Genomic DNA, 17,078 nt, shown 5'->3' on the forward strand with positions numbered 1-17,078 from the left:
CTTGATATATTTCAGTAATAGCTATATGAAGAATTAGAGCATTTTTGCAGGACTGAAGGGTGCTGACAGCATCTGGTTTAACATTATAAACCATGCTTGTCATCTCATTTACTAGCTATCAGTTCAGCTCATCTGCCGGATTGTTACAGCCACTCCCTGACATCATCAGGAGCGTATGTGTTAGATCGATTATGCCTTTTACAGTCCAACATGGATTTAGGTAAACTGCTTTAGCTGAAAGGCTAAATGAGAAAAACAGCCTGTTCTTGTAGAGCCCTACCTGAGATCTATATCTGAAATGTGCAAGTGTCTGTTACATGGGCCCTAACTGCTTTATCAGATGAGAGGAGAAACCTGGCAAAACTTAACGATCTCACAGCAAAGGACATGAACAAGGCTGAGGTATCTGCCAGATCATCCAAACAGATACTCCGGCTGCAGGCCGCGGTGCTGCCATCCCAGATAATGAGTTCCCAGCACAAGCACCTCAGCTCTTTGCTCCTCCAAAGAGCTTCCTGAAAGACTTTTTCAGGAGTAGAATGAATAAATCGTAGCAGAGTAGCAGCCTACACTCCTCTCTCTTGTTCCTAGTCAGTCACTGAGGTTCAATAACTGGGTTTCTGTTCCAACTGGAGCTTTGTTTTAAGGAAAGACGCGCATGGAAAGACATATCCTATATTGTTGTAGAAGAGTTTGTTCATGGAAGCATTTTATACTGTTAGAAATGACTTTAAGCTATATCAATCCAGCATGATTGACAAGACACGGTACAAGTAGCTTTTAGCCAGGCACCCCATGTCCCATCCAGTTTCCATGCACACAGGCCAGTAGCAGACTCATTCTTGCTGCTTTCTTTGGCATCATGAAACCAAACCTTGTTCCATACTCACCATACTCTCCAGCTGGAGTGAGCCCACAGCATCAGCAAGCAGCATCACCCTCATGGTGCATGTATCAATGGGGAAGGACAGCACTGGGCATAGTTTGAGGAAGTGCAACCTGAACCCAGTGCCTAGGGCACATTCCCAGGGCACCCGACGGACTCTGGGAATGACCACCTCACCTGGGGTCCTGGCAGAGAGGCAGGAGGTAGGCTCTGGTGGCTGGACCCATCTAAGGTACAGAAGTCCAGGTTTCTAAAGGAGCTCTGCGAAGGCGTATACAGAAGGGAGAACCCAAGTCCTTAGGCAGCTGTGAATTGCCGTCTTGGATTTAGGCACCTAAGTGCTTTTTTGGACCTCATCCCAAACACTTCATTTAGTGAGCATTGCATTAGTTTTAACAACAGCCCAGACAGAGGATAAGCAGCAACACAAATGCTCCAAGCTGCTCTTTTACTGCATCCTAGGATGCAAACAGATGATCACTGCAGAAACAGCTGTACTGGGTTATGGTGTCATTGCCCCAGGCTGTTTCCTTCATCACTCCTACATGGAAACACCCTGCAGCAGAGATTTCCTCACTGGCCTTACTGCAACACCATCATCCCAGGGCACTCCAGAGAACTGCTATTGCCTTGTGTTGAAGAGGATGAGTAGCTCCCGCCACCCACCCCTCTGGCCCAGTCTAGGAGGAAGATGGCTCCTGGCAGGCAGGGGACAGCATTGTAGAGTGATGGCTTGCCTCTTTCCATAGAGTCACCACTTGTAAGGAACTGATCTCAGCAATTCATTCTTGAACATCCCTTCTGAGGTGTGTCAAGTGGTTACGTTTTTTGTGATGCTACTCATGAACACGGAGTGCTCATGTTGAATAGAAGAGAGGCTTGTCTGGTGAAGACTGGAAATAAACAACAAAGCCTGCCTTTTTTTCTTCAGGCAAGTGTACACTGACTTTGGAAGACACATGGTCACAGGTGCACGCTGCCTGCGGGGCACAACAAAAGACAGAGATGAAGGAGGAAGACTCATTTCTATTTCAATTTTCTCCTTGGAGTGGATGCAATTCAGCTTCCTGATGTTGTCTGCCCAGCTCCAAGTTGCATGTGCATGGGAGTGCTTAATCTCATTTCAGGCAGGAGTTCACTCAGAGGCTGACTGGCTGCTTTTGTCTCAGAGCTTCCCAAGGACAAACAGCCTAAAACAGCCTGAACAAAGGATCTCCTAAGTTCAAGTCTTTGCAATACTTTTAGGTGAAGTGAGACCTCATGAGGTCCCCCTTGTCTGGGCAGGGGGACATGGGATCCCCAGATTGAGAACCTGTCTGTGGGGATGACTGGGTTTGCGAAGTCCATTGATGGCATTAAAGAGTGCGTGGTACAAACACATCACAGCACACAGCTTGCCTCTTGATGAGTGTGTGACACTGTACTGCACCGCAGTGCCCCCAAGCATGGGGAATGAATCTTCTGCCGGGGAAGGAAAGAATGTGATAATTAGGGTTCTGTGGTGGTTGTTGCTGATCGAAAGCAGAGAAAGTACAGCATAAGTATAGGTGTGATTTTCACTGATGAGCCTGAAAGCCCTCTGGTGATTCAAGTGGGCTGTTGTTGCAGAGGAGGCAGCCTTGGACTTAAACAGCCTAGTAAAATGAATATGGATGCCTTCTGATTAATATGAACAAGGTCTTGCCTAATAAAAGCTTTTTATTATTTTGGTCCTTGGTTCCATTTTCCTTCAGGTGTTGAAGAGAAGGAGGGAAATGGGAGAATTCAGCTTAACCAGAGAAGCATTTTGGTGTGAGAATCTGGGAGTTCTTCAACTTCCAAGCAAGGCTTATTTGTAATATCAATATCAGCTGCCACAGATTTACTTAAGAAATTGATAGCCTTCAATGACTCTCATGCTAAACTGCCCCCTACAAACCTGAAGACCTTATGTTCTGTTGTTGGTTCTGTGGCTCTGTTTCAGTAATTTAACATGTTACTGACCAAAGCCATGTTTTCATAATGTTTCTCAGATAGCTCTTGGCACATGCACTTTCTCAAAGAAGTATCCCCTCTCCAGTCTCTCCAGAAGCACTGGAAGTGAAGACTAGTTAGGAAAAGGGATGACAGCAGTATTGTATAAGTACAATTCCTGCTGCAAAATAATATGAGAGGGAATAAGAGTTAAATTCAGGACCAAAATATACATGTGCAAGTTTATTGCTGTGGGTCTAAAGCTCCCACTCACTTCTCTGAACCTGTTCACTAGTGGGTGTGAGGGGGAAGGAAAGCAGCTTGGCAAGCACGTTGTGCCACAGACATGCTTTTCGCATCTTGGGTTGTTTTTTTTTTCTTGGACCCACACTTGAGGCAGAGGTGCGCCCATGCTGCCCCCACAGATAACAGCATGCTCCTGAGGTGATTTCACAGCTTGAAGTCAGGCACTTTGAAAAGATTTTTCTGTTAAGAATGGATTTAAGCTATAATCCTTTGACCCCTCCCGGCACATCAGAGTGACACATCCTTGCCCTGATAACAGATCTCTGCTGTACCCCGCCTGTTCCATCATGGTGAGCTGTCTGGGGTGGGAGTGTTGCCCTGGCCTCCCTCCAGAGCCCGGGGATCTGCACAATCTCCAGTGTCAAGATGTGTTTGGATATGGAAAGCCGCTCCATCCTGGTGTATATCAGCCAGATAACCGGAGCATCCCCCCCAGGAGACACTCCCTGTGCGCCGTGTCCCAGCATCCGTCCCTCCACGGGCTGTCTGGCTGCCTTTCAACCCTGGGTGATGCTCCCACCTTCAAGGGGCTGTTCTGTGGGAGATAAACATAGCTCTTCTGGTTCAAAAACTGCATGCCATTCTCACATTTTTCTCCATAACAGAACTGTAATTTCAGCTTTTTGGGTGAGGTTTTGTGTGGGAACGTCCTGGCATGAAGGGGTCTCGCAAACTCTTGTTGAACTCTTTGAGTACTCCCACTGCAGACAGCCCTGCCTCCTGCGCCTGCCCCTGCCACAGCACTCAACATCTACAGAAAAGCAAAGGAGAAAGCAGCCCATTATAGGTAGTTTTCTGCCCTCAACATCTCCCAAAATGAGCTCACGTCGATCTGTGGCAAGAATGCGGTATTTCAGGAAGAAAGACACTGCCTTTGAAATAAATGATTTTAAAATTTAATACTGCCACAGCTACAGGCTGAAATTGGTCAGCAAAAGTTAAATTGCTGTTATTTAAACCCTTATGGAACTAATAGGAACCGTGCTACAAAACACCATAAAAATATCCTTTTTACTGTATGCTGTATGTGGATTTGTATTAAAATGCACCATTTCACTGTTATTCCTCTACTCCCCAGTGTGAACCCACAGTCCTTGGGGAAGGGCATGCTGCAGAGTGCAACCCCTCTAGACTCATTTCTTGGTATTTACTGCTGTAACTACGGGTTCTGTTGCTGCCTGTACACATTTTTTATTTGTTCCTTATGAATCTCAGGCCTTTAGTTGAATCTTACAGCAGTGATTGTCACAGCCTGACTACATACAGCAGAAATAAGTAAGAAACCCTCTACTGCCTTTCCTGTTTCTATATTACTTTGCATGCTTTCTCTGTTCATCTCTTCCATCAGGTACCCCACTATTTTAGACTCTGTTCTCCCAGATAAAGAGCTGTTCAGCAAACACACGATGTGTTTGCAAGTTAAATTATTTATGCTGCTAAGAATATGTCTGCAGCTGTTCTAAAGATGAAGTTGCTTTTTTCACAGTAGCTTTGTAACTAGCTTCATGAAAAGCAAAGAATCCTCAGCTGATACCTGTGGCCAACCTGAATTTCTGCTCAGCCTTCACTGTAATGTCAACAGGTCACTGTCTGACCTCCCCACTGTAAATCTGGGATCACACTGGAAATCAGGCAGGACCTCACGGGCTGATGAGTGTTGGCTGTGAGCTGCCAGCACCTCACATAATAGTGAAGTGGGCATTTAACAGAGACCATCAAGATCTTGTGATAATACATGAGCTCCAACCAGAGTCCACTCTTCTTTTATCTTCTTTGAAGCATGCTTTCATCAGACTATTCCACAGTGATGTCAGTGGGATAAAAGCCCTTGCTAACCACTGCTTATTGACTGCAGAAATAAAGCCTCACCTATGCTCAAAAAAAACACTGCTTCCCAGCTGCATACATCTCAAATGCCCATTCTCAGCCAGGACCTCATCTGACAGTGTCTGAGAGACTTTGCTCTCTAATGAGTAAACTGTCAGGTCACTGGCAGAAATGACGATGTGGCCATCACAGTCCTTGGCCTTCATACCTGTGGACATCAGCCAAGCTGCTGTAATATCTCTATGAGAACATTTGTGTACCCTCGTACTTAATGCATCAAATCCATCTTCTTTCCATTGAGCTAAAGCAACCATCAGCCTTCAATAGGGTAGTAAGCATGCACATTTTAAACTAGAAAGTACAGGACAGATCCAGCACCAATATACTTCACTACTTCACAATTTCTCTTCTACCTTCCCTTGCTTTAGGGGTGACTTGTCCAGCCCCACATCCAGCACCTTTCTGGGAGGTTTGCTGGAGCTCCCAACCCTTCCCGAGAGCTTTCCAGCTGAATGACTGTACAAATATTTTGGTCAGGAAACTTTTCTGAAAAATTAGGCCTAGCTGTTCTGTTTCTCATCTGTGTGACGTGGGTAATTGCTGCTGGAGCTTCCCACCTCTCCTGGGTGTTATGATGAGAAATTCATTAATATTTGCTAAGCACCCCCAGCCAAGTCCTTGAATGAAAGAGTTGCAAGGATTATTTTAACAATACTTAGCACTTCAAACGTTTTAGAAACATTACCTAGTTTTGCAAAATGTAAAACAGCTGAAACTCGAAGGGTAATTTGTGTGCCACACCTCTTAACCTCTTTGTCAGCCTTCACAATGTTCAGGCGTTTTCTTACACAGTATGTGTGTACAATACCTCCACATTAATTACTGTTTTAGCTTTTTATCCATTTTTCCTCCATTCATCACATGTTGAAGATTCACACTTCAAGATTTGAGTTATTTCTATGGTCAGTGGATCCATACATCTACAGGAAAATATGCTCTGGTAGTGCCAAGAACCACTGTTCTCTGGCAGCATCCATAGCAGTGCACCCGTGACTACCTCATACATATCTCTGAAGAACTGAGTGTCAAAGGCCAGCAATTACCTGAGTTCCATAGCTGCAGCAGACACCAAAGACTGACTGAGGCAAAGACCCTTCTCTTCCTTCACCATCCCTCTGGATCAGTGGGATCCAGAGTGCTGTGATCCCTCTTCAGTGAGACCTCAGTGCTGTCCCCAGGCTCTATTTGTTTGGCAACGAATTACTTCAGCGTCTGGTTCAACACCTCCTGCAGACATCAACAATTGTGTATTAAATAATCCTTGCAGAGAGGTCATCACCCAGTATTGTGATCTATTTCCCTCTATTCCATACAAACTCATGCTTATTCCATCCACTCCTTTGGGATGTGTAGGAAGTGGGGAAGTAGTTAAGGAACAGAATTCCCAAATATCAGGTCAAAATACAGGTAAAGGAGCAGGGGGGGAAAAAAAATTCAAACATCTCCTTTCCATGGTAACATTCAATGTTTCCCTTGATGAAGCTATAAAATATCTGAAGCCCCTGTTCCAAAACCAAGAGAGGTGCCAATTCTATGAGAAGGTGACTATTGGCAGGAGGGGTATTGTGACATGTTTTCTTGCTTCTCGCGTAATAGCTGCTTTGTTTATGAATATCATCTGTTCTAAGAAAGTTAAACACATTGTGGCTGTAACATGCCATATAGGACAGGCAAGAGGAATAAGAAGAGTTTCAATAGCACATCTGTGGCTATTATGGTAAACTTCAGGTATGTGATGATTTCAGCGTATGTTCCTAAATACATCCCCAGCAACTGGATCTAAGACAAAGCTGTACAGTATTTCAGGGAATAACTATTCCTATGCAGTTAAAATCACACAAAAAAAATCACACCTGCACTGAACAGAGGAGGACTTCCCGTTCACTCAGCACACAGCAGTGGCCAGCATCAGTGCTGGAGCTGAAGAGCTGGCTGGTGGGCAGCACACGTATGTTTTTCCCTCCCCCGCCCTAAGCATTAATTCATCTGCATTTCCCACATCTGACCTGTCTCTCCCATATTTGTGAGTTCCTGTTTTCCATGATTTCCCTCTATAACAACCACTAGCCCTGACTTGCAGGTGTTGTTTGTGACTTCTGAGAGGCTGAGCCTTGGTGCTCCCAGCAGGCACAGGTTTTTATTCTGCAGACCCTGTTTGTACGCCTCTAATGCAGCCACATTTATGTATGCCACACCAAAAGTAATGCCTCCTATTTATTTCCATGGAAACTTCAAAAGATACAAGGAGCACAGTAACACTATATATAGAGCAAATTCTCGGCTATGAAACACTATTTTTCAATGCAGACTGCACCATTGCTATGCATTCCCACCAGCAATGAACAAGAGCCTGCATGTCATCCTGGTAAATATCTGCACCAGTTGAGGTGACCACTGTTTTACAGCTGCTATGACAGTGTCATTGCTCAAGAAAACATTGCCCATGTACTACAGTTTTCATCAGCCTGAACAGATGGAAATCAGAAGGTGCCAAATTTGGACTATATGGTGGGTGTGGTAGGACGGTCCAGCCAAGATCAGCTATGTTCTCCATAGTCTTCAAACTGGTATGGAGCTGGCCTTCTAGTATTGCAAGAGAAAGGTTGTCTTCTTCTCCTGCCTGACTGCACGTTCAAGCTTTCAGCTTAGTCAGAGTTGCAATGTAGCGGTCAGAATTGATGGTTTGTCTGGGTTTCAGGAAATCCAGAAGGATCATCCCTTTCCTATCCCAAAAGGCAGTGTACATCACTTACCTGCTGAGTGCTGTGTCTTGAACTTTTTCTTTGATGGGGAATTCTCCTGTGCCCACTGTATGGACTGCCATTTTGACTCTGACTTGTAGTTGTGATACCACATTTTGTCACTGGTAATGATGCAGTCCTGAAAACTGTCACCTTCAGTGCTGTATTGGTTCAATAGGCCCTGAAAAACTTACAATGTTCTTTCTGTTCCTGTGTGAGCATTTGTGGAACCCACCTGGCACAAACTCTGTGATATTCTGGTACTGCCACCATCATTTCCAATGCACCGGAGCAGATATTCAGCTTTGTACACAGTTCCCTGGTTGTAATCTGCCAATTCACACAGACAAGTTGATAAAGACACTCTTCATTTTGTGGTGTGACAGCTGTGCATGGCCATCCGGAATGTGGCTTGTCTTTCATGTCCCTGATGTCACTGCTGAAATGCACCATCCACTGCCTTTCTGTGCTGACATCCATTTTTTGTCTCCATAAACTTTCAGCAAGAGCTGAAATGAATGTCAATGGGTACAATTTTTTCCATATGGAGAAATTTCAACTCCACATCTTTGCTTCCTATGCACTTCCATATCAAATACCATTTTATCAGACTGCTCTTCTACTGCCATCTGTCCCTCAGCAACAAAATTTAACAGAGTACTGGAGGAAAGTTTTAGCATTTACTGCTGTACCACCAGACTGCAGGGCCCTTGGACCCCTCACCAAGCTCCTCGCCCTTGCTTTTTTACAAGGAACCAGAGCACATGTTGAATAGGACTCCAATTATGAACACATGTAAGCACTGTGATGGCCTAGGGTAGAAGTCAACTAGGAGACATTGAGCAGTTGGCAAGCCCAAGCATTTGCTGAGGTAAATGACTCACAAATATACCCTTCTAAGAGGGTCATTAAGCTAAAATAGGTTTCCAAATCAGTCACTTGTTTCCTGAGGCTGAATCCATGATGGGATCCAGAGAGGTAGGGGATGTTTCAAAAGTGGATTTCACAGTGTGAACCCTGGCAGGACGAGCCCCGGGCCCACACCAACCTATGCTGTCAGTGGCTGTGGAAGACGTGTTCCAGTTCCTCTCCTTCCTCAGTGCAGGTTTTCCTTGTGAGGGGAAAGCTTATATTCCTCTACAGGAACGAGCTGGGCTGTGTGCTCAGGCCTCGGTGCAAGGAGGAGGCGGTGGTGCCCATGGAGGGTCCTGGCAGAGCTCCTGGGTCAGGCCCTAAGGTGTCACCTTCCTGAAGGACACGCTGCCGCGGGCCGTGTCTCTGACGGCTCGCGGCCCAGGCCGAAGCCTGCGGCGGTGGGCGGTGGTGCCCGAAGCTGCCCCGGCCTGCCGGGCCCTGCGGTGCTCAGCTGGCAGCGCCTCGTGCCCGCGTCCCTGCCGGAGCTGGATGTCAAACCCAGCGATGTGGCGTTTACGGGGCCGGATAAAACGCGGATCGGCGGATCCCGGGATGAGCCCAGAAGAAGGCAGCGGGGGCCGGCGCCTGGAGCCGGCAGTGGGCACAGCAGCGCTCCTCCCGACCTGGACAAACGGGACTTGGCAGAAGCGCGGACGTGCCCCGAGGCAACCGGACGGGGGGGGGCAACGTGTGGCAGCTCCGCGGCGTGCGCCGTGCGGGATGCGGCGGGCACAACGGGGGAACAAGAAAACAAGCCAAAATATTAGCCGAAAAAATAAGGGAGACGAGCCCGCGGACCCGGCCCCAGCGGCCCAGCGCCAGCGGCCGGGAGAGCCCCGGGACCCGCCCGCGGCCGCCCCGCCCCGGCCCGCCCCGCTCCGCCCCGCGCGGGTCGCGGGCGCCACAGGCTGGGCGCCTCCCGGCTGCCGCGGCCGCTGAGCGCGGCGGCCCCGCCGCCCCGAGGGTCCCGCGGCGGCCGGCGGAGCGGTGAGTGGCGGCGGGCGGCTGCGGGGTCGCGCGGCGGGCGGGCTGGGGGCTGGGAAGCGCGTTGGGGGAAGCGTCCCGCCGGCGCCGGGCGTCCCCCTCCCGTCGTTCTCTTCTGGACTCTCCCGCCGCCCTGCACCTGCCCCCGCTGCGCCCGTCTCTCCCCGCGGGACGGGGGGCTGCGGAGGGAGGTCCCGTGCCCCCGGCCTCGGCGGGAGCCCCGGATCCGCGGAGCGCCCCACTGCCGGGGTCGGTGGGCGCCCGCGGCTCAGCGGGGCCGTGGGTGGCCTCGGGGTCCCCTGCGCTGCCGCTCGGCACCGGCGGGGGTCAGGCGGCGGGATGCGGCGTGGGGGTCGGAGGCATCGCCTGCTCCTGGGGTCTGCGCTCCTCGTGATGCCTGCTCGGCAGCCGGAGCTCGCGGGGGTTTGTTTCCCTTCCCGTCGCCGTTTCAAACCACAGACTGTTGCAAAGGGGGGTGAAAAAAAGCGGTTGTGTAGGGAGGAGATCTGTACCGTTATGTCATTTCATAATTGGCCCAGAATTACAGATTACGACCTCGCTCTGCCCCTGGATCTGTGCCAAAGGGCACTCGCATCTATTAAAGTTTTGTTGTGGGTTTTTTTTTTTTTTTTTTTTTTTTGTTTGGTTTTTGGTTTTGTGTGTGTGTGTGTGTGTGTGTGAGAAGAAATGAGAATAATAGCTTTTTTGTGGCGTGGCCCCTACATGCCGAGATCCTGCAGCCCATGTCTGTCAGCGGAGATGTGATGTAACCGTGCCGAGCGGTCGGTCTGATCCGCAAAGCCGGGACGTCACATCTCGGCCGGTGACAATGGGAGCGGTGTGCTGCCGGGCAGCATCCTGCTGTGCTGCTCCGCGGGATCTGCAGCCTCTTCGTTTCGTTGCTTTAAAAGTTCTGATTCTGCCCGGCAGAGCTGCTGCTGTCTGTGGGTAACAGACACGTGGAAAATAGCAGCCTTCAAGCTGCGGATGATCAGATGGATGACAGAGAAGGGCTGTGCTGTTTGGAGATGCAGCCACCACGAGAGCCTCAGTTTGTGCTTCCAATTCCTAATCACAGAGGCCGGACCTGCCCTACCCTGTTATGTTCTTACAGTTGTACCACACACCAAGATAACACTTGGAGGAAATCCTGCTGTCCTGCCAGCTGTGCACGGCTGGCAGCAGGAGTCAGGAGGGACCGGGGCAAGCACTGCCTGGGGTGTAGAATTGGGCAGATCCATTCCCCACTGCAGGATGCTCACTCTCACTGCTGGGCACAGCGTATTTTCAGATGCCACAAGTCTGTTATTTCAAAAGGTGGGCCCTGCTCCTGCATCCTCCCATTCTGTGGTGATGTTCAAGATCTCTTCTCGCTCCTGTGACATGTACTCCTCAACTCTTGGCCAACACTGATCTGTCGGAGCCTGCCCGGCCGTGTGTGTCAAGTGGCAGATTACAGTGCTATAATGTTCTTTGGATGAATCGTTTTGCTGGCGTCCTATGACCTAAAAAGCACACAGAAATAAACAAGGGCATATTGTTCAGTGAAAAGGATGCAGAAAATTCTTCTGTCTTAGCCGTCTGGTTAAGGAAAGATTACTTTTAAGTGTTCCTCCTGGTTGCCAGAGAAATGACACGGTGCACGTGGACTTGGGTTCTGCCAAGCAGACTTTGTTTGGAAAATGATGCGTTTCTGAACTTCTCGGACACCTTGGAACTAGTTATGAGTGCAGCAAAGTCCTGCCCAAATCTTCTAATTAATTTGGCTGGAGGCCATCCTAATTAACCTTGAGGGAGTTCAGGGGTGGAAGAGCTTGCTCTGAAACAATTGTTCTCCTGTAATTTGCTTTTCACAATGTGTTGACCCAACCGAGAGCTGCATCCATTAAATCCTTTGGGTCTCTTGCAAAAGCCATTACACCCGTTTATTTATTTTTTAACAGATGTTGTTTTCCAGCGCCTGAGTGGAAAGGGTTATCTCACTTTCTGCAACCTTGCTATTGTGCTTTGTTCCAAGAGCCAGGGGACTGGGGCTGGCTGGGGAAGCTTACTCACCGGTTCCAGCTGCAGAGGAAGGAGCTGGTCAGCCTTCCAGCAGTCTTGATGCCATTGTTAAGGTCTCCATGTGAACTGACGGCATCTTTTCACATCTGTGTAGTGATAACCAGCCGTTCCTTTGGCACTCTGGTACTGCAGAGAACAAACATTAGCAGCAGCCTCTTTGTTGGCTGAGTGTATTGCAGTTGGCCGTGACTTGGGCCATCCCAAATAGCAGGGCAAGAGAAGGGTATTTGGAATTTGAGTTAGTCTAACAAGGTTGGAGATAGAGTTCTGCTTTTTGAAAGTGCCCAAGTGCAGGGTGAAGGGGGAAAATTTAACACCCGTTTCTGAACTTTTAGGATAATTCTTCTTCATGCTGTTTGTTGGTCCTTGGGGCTCATCCGTGCCGTGCCTTTCCCCCATTTGTGCAAACCCTACCACTGCAGGGGAGGTGGGCGTGGGCTTCTTTGCTGTCTGTTTTTTTCTGCACTAATGCTTGCAAACACCACTTTGGCATTTATTTTCTAGTAGTGCAAGGGGTCGAGGGGAAATCCTGCTGAGACTCCAAGGCAGGACACACAGATGCAGGAGGGGAAGATCAAAGACATATATAATACAGGAAGAAGCAGAGGGTCAATCCAGAGGAGAGGACACTCGATTACACATACAAGGGTAATATAAAAGGGATAACAACGCAGGAGAGGGTGGTAACGTCTGAAAATGGATAAACAAACAGATGCATTTATTTACCCCACAGACATAGCCCTTATCTCTTTGAAAGAGGAGAAGGCCGTTCCTGGCTTGGAGCACTCTGCTCCCGGCCATGTCTGGAGTGGGGGAAAGTGTTTGTTTGGGGATCTCCTCTGTGAGCCCTGGCTGATGGGCCGGCCCATCCTGCTGTGATGAGTGGGATGTGATGTGTGCGATCCTTTTGATCACAGATCCCAGGCTCTATAAGTCACGTCACTGTCACCTCAAAGATATTTGGCTTTGTGATGGATCCTTTACTAAAAATTTAATCTTTAAGATATTTAATATTGTTATGGAGACCCTTCTTTTTGTGGTTTGTGCAAATGAGAGCCTTCCTTTAAAAAAAAACAGTAAAACAAAAAACAAACACAAAATTCCTGCTATCCTAGCATGAGAGTAGCTCATTAGCACTTTGCCCATCAGTATTTGAGGTGAGATGATTAGCCCTTAGCATCGTGATTCTTAGATGTGAACAACAAATGGGATGTCATTTGCTTTGTTCCGCCAGAGCCCTGATGGATCACTCCATACAGAAGTGTCATAACAGCAGGGAAACATTCGTCCGAGTTCTGAAAAACAGCATCTTCCATAGTTCTTTTTGGGGAGGGAAAGAGTTGGCTAATTATGTTTTGTTTAATAAATGTACTATTTTGTTCTCCTCTTGTGACAAACAAAAGCTGTCATTTGATGAAATGCACCATATGCTGCCAATTGGTCTAAGAACTCATTATTATCTGCGGGACAGAATAACTGCGAGTGCTCTTTAACAATTGCTCCTGTGCTGGGAAGAACCTGGACCGGTGACAGAGCAGCAAGTTAGTGTGCTGACAGCAGTGGAAGCAAGCTGTTGGTGTTTCGAGAAGCCGCCTGGACAAGCAGAGGTGTCTGTGCCTGTATGGATGTTTCCTCTCTCGTTTATGTGCTTACTTCTCCTTGGACGCTTATGAGCTTCAGTCAGTGAATGCTCAGTTGGTGCTGGGTTGGGCTACAGCAAATTTAAAATTGTATTTCAGTACAAACTCCTGCCTGTGCATCATTGTGAGAACTGAATGCTCAAACACCCACATTACTTTAGCAAAAAATGAATCTTGCTCAGTACCATTTTTCCTTGGTAGATCTGGGAAGGCGAGCCCTGAGCTCTGCCCATCTCACAGCAGAAGGATGCTGAGCCCAGCAGTCAGCACTCCCTCCCTGCCCTCCTGCAACCAAGGAGGTTTCTGCTGCTCTCCCTCTTGCTCCCATGTGTTTGCTGATGCATCTGTGCCAGCGAGCTAAAAGACAGGAGTAAGTACCTGCTCACTGTTAGATAAACTTTCTTTAACGCTCACTCCTCTCCTCCTCCCTGCTTCCTAATTTTATTGGAGACACGTTGGGTCATTCATTTGGTTCATTCATGGGTTCATCTGGCACAGTTCCTCGGTGATTTCAGTCAGGACTTCTTCCTGAAGAAATGCAGAGAGGATGTGAGCTGTAATTTTCCCTGTCTGAATCTCCGCATTTAGAGGAAAAAAATGTTCACCCTGCTGCCCACAAGTAATGAGGGTGAAAAATAAAATTCACAGTTTTCTTTATCATTTCTATGAGATGAATGAAAATGCCATCCTGGGAAGAGATGTGAAGCCAACATAACATTGAATTATCTGCCAGCAATAGTTTGGCACATCTTCATGTGTAGCCTGCAGGGATGATGATGCATTTAGCACCAGTGGACTGGAAACCCTCAGTATCGTGTTGGCTGTAATGGGAACTGTCTTGGAGCTTTGTCTGGGGCCGTGTGGGCATTGGTGGCATGCTGTGATGGACCACTTCTTTAACTCTTTACAGTTGTACTGAAGGAGAAAGTTGCATTGTAGTTCAGGTGGGGTGATTATTAATAAGACTGGAAATCTTCTGCAGAAGGCTTTTGGTTTTCTTTGAAATGTATTATTTCCAATGAGAAACCCAAACTGCTATACAACACCTTGTATATGACACGTGTTGTGCTGGGGATTTGTTTCTTACCCTCTTCTTGTGCAGCCGGGCATTGTGCAGAGGACTTGGCCTCCCAAAGAGCTGGTGGTCCTCAGCTGCATGCAGCTGTTTGGGAGGTAAGGTGGTACAGGTCTTACAGGTGAACAAAGTCAGGGAGCCAGGAATGTGAAAGAATGGAAGCCAACAAACTACAGCTGGGGAATCAACTGGAAAATAAGTGATATTTGAATTCCAGTCAAATGTTCAGAAATTACAGCTGTGGGCATTTTAACAAAGCAGTACCTTTAGGGCTGAGGGGAGGTGGAGTAATGTCAAACTTTTTAGTTTCTGTCCAAAATCTCTTCTTTCCATGTTAGGATCTGCTTTATTTGTGCTGTTCCTAATAGGTGTCCATTTAGCTCTTTTTGAAAAGCTGTGTCAGTGGAGATTTGTAGCTTCCCAGGGTAGGCAGAGTTTACCAATCATCATGGTTAGATTGCTGCTCCTAATGTCTAGCCTCAATCTCCCCTGCTGCCTGCTAAGCTTTCACACAAGATTTCCAAATCTAGAAGGAGCAGAACAAGATTATCACCGCCTTCAAACAGCCTGATACATTTGAAATTCATTATCATGTCTCGTTCTCTCACCTCCTCCCTCTTCCTTCAGCTGAACAAGCCCACTTCTTGTAGCCTTTTCTCATGGGGTAACACTCCACCGACCTTTTATCATTCCTGTGAGCAACTGGCAGGGAGCAGCATCTGGCTGGGATCAGGTTCAGCGCTGGACGCAGGGCTGCAGGACGAGGCGTAGAGCAGCCTGACAAGAGGTTGCTCCTCTTGGTCTTTCTCCAGATACACTTGTTGCCAGGTGCCGAGTCCCGTGCTGCTCCTGATGCCTTACCTCTCTGTGGCTCTTCTCCTGAGACTCTCTTGCTCTCTTACTGTTCCATTTTGGACTTTTCTGTCTTCCTTCATCAGTGTGGTGCTTTGCATCAGCCCATGTGGAATCTCAGTCATTCGCCTTCACATTGCTTTTCTAATTCATTATTATTTTATTCTAATTGTAATCCCTGAAAATGCTCACAGCACTCCCTACAGATTTGTAATTGTAATCTTTATTCTAATTTACAAGTCATTAATGGAAATACTGAATAGAGCAAGACTCCAGGCAGAGCTGGTATCTGTCTTTTCAGGTTGATGTGAAATTTACTAACTCTTCCTTGTGTACAGATCAGGAACATTTGTATACCCACCTACAGTAAATTATACCTAAATAACATTCACCTTGTTTGCCTGTAAAACTGTCACATGCATCCATCAAAAGCTTTCCTTGTTCCAGCGTGCTACTTCTACTGTTTTTTTCCCCATAGTCACTCCAATACCAACTCCATCAAAGAAGAAAATTAAATTGATTAGACCTTATTTGTTCTTGACAAGTCTACATTTTCTGTTTTCTCATGGCTTTATCATGTGGGAGTGGACGCAGCTGCAGTGCAGGATCTGGAAGTGGCACTGCCCCTCCTGGGTCGCACGCTCACTCCTCTCCCATGTGCTCCATGATAATCAACACCTGCACGAAGGATTTACAAGTAGAGATGCTGATGTGTCTGAACTGATATCAAAGGCGGGCTGTTTGGTCTATGATTCCTCCATTCTGTCTCCTTCCCCCTTTTGTTTGAAGTTAGATAGGATGTTTGCCCTTTGCCCATCCTCTGAAAATTCTCAGAGGTGTTTGCTAATGGCTTGGAGGCTGCTCTGGTGAATTCTCTGCTCCCTCCTCACTCCTGGTATACACTTAATCAGGCCCTGCTGTGCAGAATGCATTCAACCTACATTAATTTTCTGTAACCTCTTTTGTCTGCGTATTGGCCTAGCTTTGCACTAACTATGTAATATTTGATTGTAGTGAATGCTGCTGTTGTAAACTCTTCAAATACATGAGTTTCATCTTTACCACGTGAATGTGTTTATCAGTAACTGGCCGTGGAGGCGGCTGTTTGGGCAGTGTCTGTGGGTCTGAGCAGAGGGCAGGGGCATAACTGCGCTGCTCTGCACTGCCCCGCACACTCCGTCTGACTTCAGTGTCTCCAAAAGGACAGAATGATCAAGGTGGAAGCCCTGCTGAGTGCGTGTTTTTGATAACCTGTCTTGTATGCACACATGCAAAATCAGTGAGAAAACAGGACGGGTTACCATGACCAAAGACTTGCATATTCTCCTGGGATGTTGCTCAGGGTTATATTTAGACTGAGCTAGCAGTCCCATCTAGTATTATAACTTCTGCTCCAGGAACCTGTTCTTTGTCGCTGTAGTCTGTCAGGCTTTTATCATTCAATCAGAGACTTTCAGGTTGTGTCTCTCTCTAGCTAAATTTATTCTCATATCATCAGCCAAACTAATTCAACCATTTCCAAGAAAAACTAGGGGGAGGAGGAGGGGCAAAAGGAATGTTGTTTCAGCCACATTAAAAAGGAGAAAGGAAAAAAAAACTTCCAGCTGTTTGATTGAGAGCTGCAGTGCCATCACATTCAGGAACAGGATCTTTGGTTATGAGGCTTGGAGATGTTTGTGTGTGTTCTCAGCAGGTGCATCTCTGATTCCAGTCACTCCATTTTCCCAAGATTTTATTTTCACATTCATCAGCATCTCATAGCCCCGGGTGCAGGG

At 47.5% G+C, this 17,078-nt stretch overlaps 1 protein-coding gene across 2 annotated transcripts in view; it reads left to right on the forward strand.

The window, feature by feature from the left end:
- The window catches only part of JCAD (junctional cadherin 5 associated), a 55,787-nt gene that overhangs the window by 19,331 nt on the left and 19,378 nt on the right, over positions 1-17,078 (forward strand). Inside the window, exon 1 of one of the 2 annotated variants that reach the window (XM_031616062.2) lies at positions 9,577-9,675. The exons of the other annotated variant lie outside the window; for it this stretch is intronic. The gene's annotated coding sequence lies outside the window, so the exon portion shown is untranslated. Of the gene's footprint in view, positions 1-9,576; positions 9,676-17,078 lie in introns of those variants that run through there. 2 annotated transcript variants of the gene reach the window in all.

Source organism: Phasianus colchicus, chromosome 6 (genome assembly GCF_987193195.1).
Source record: "Phasianus colchicus chromosome 6, bPhaCol1.hap1.1, whole genome shotgun sequence".
Classification (NCBI taxonomy): Eukaryota; Metazoa; Chordata; class Aves; order Galliformes; family Phasianidae; genus Phasianus; species Phasianus colchicus.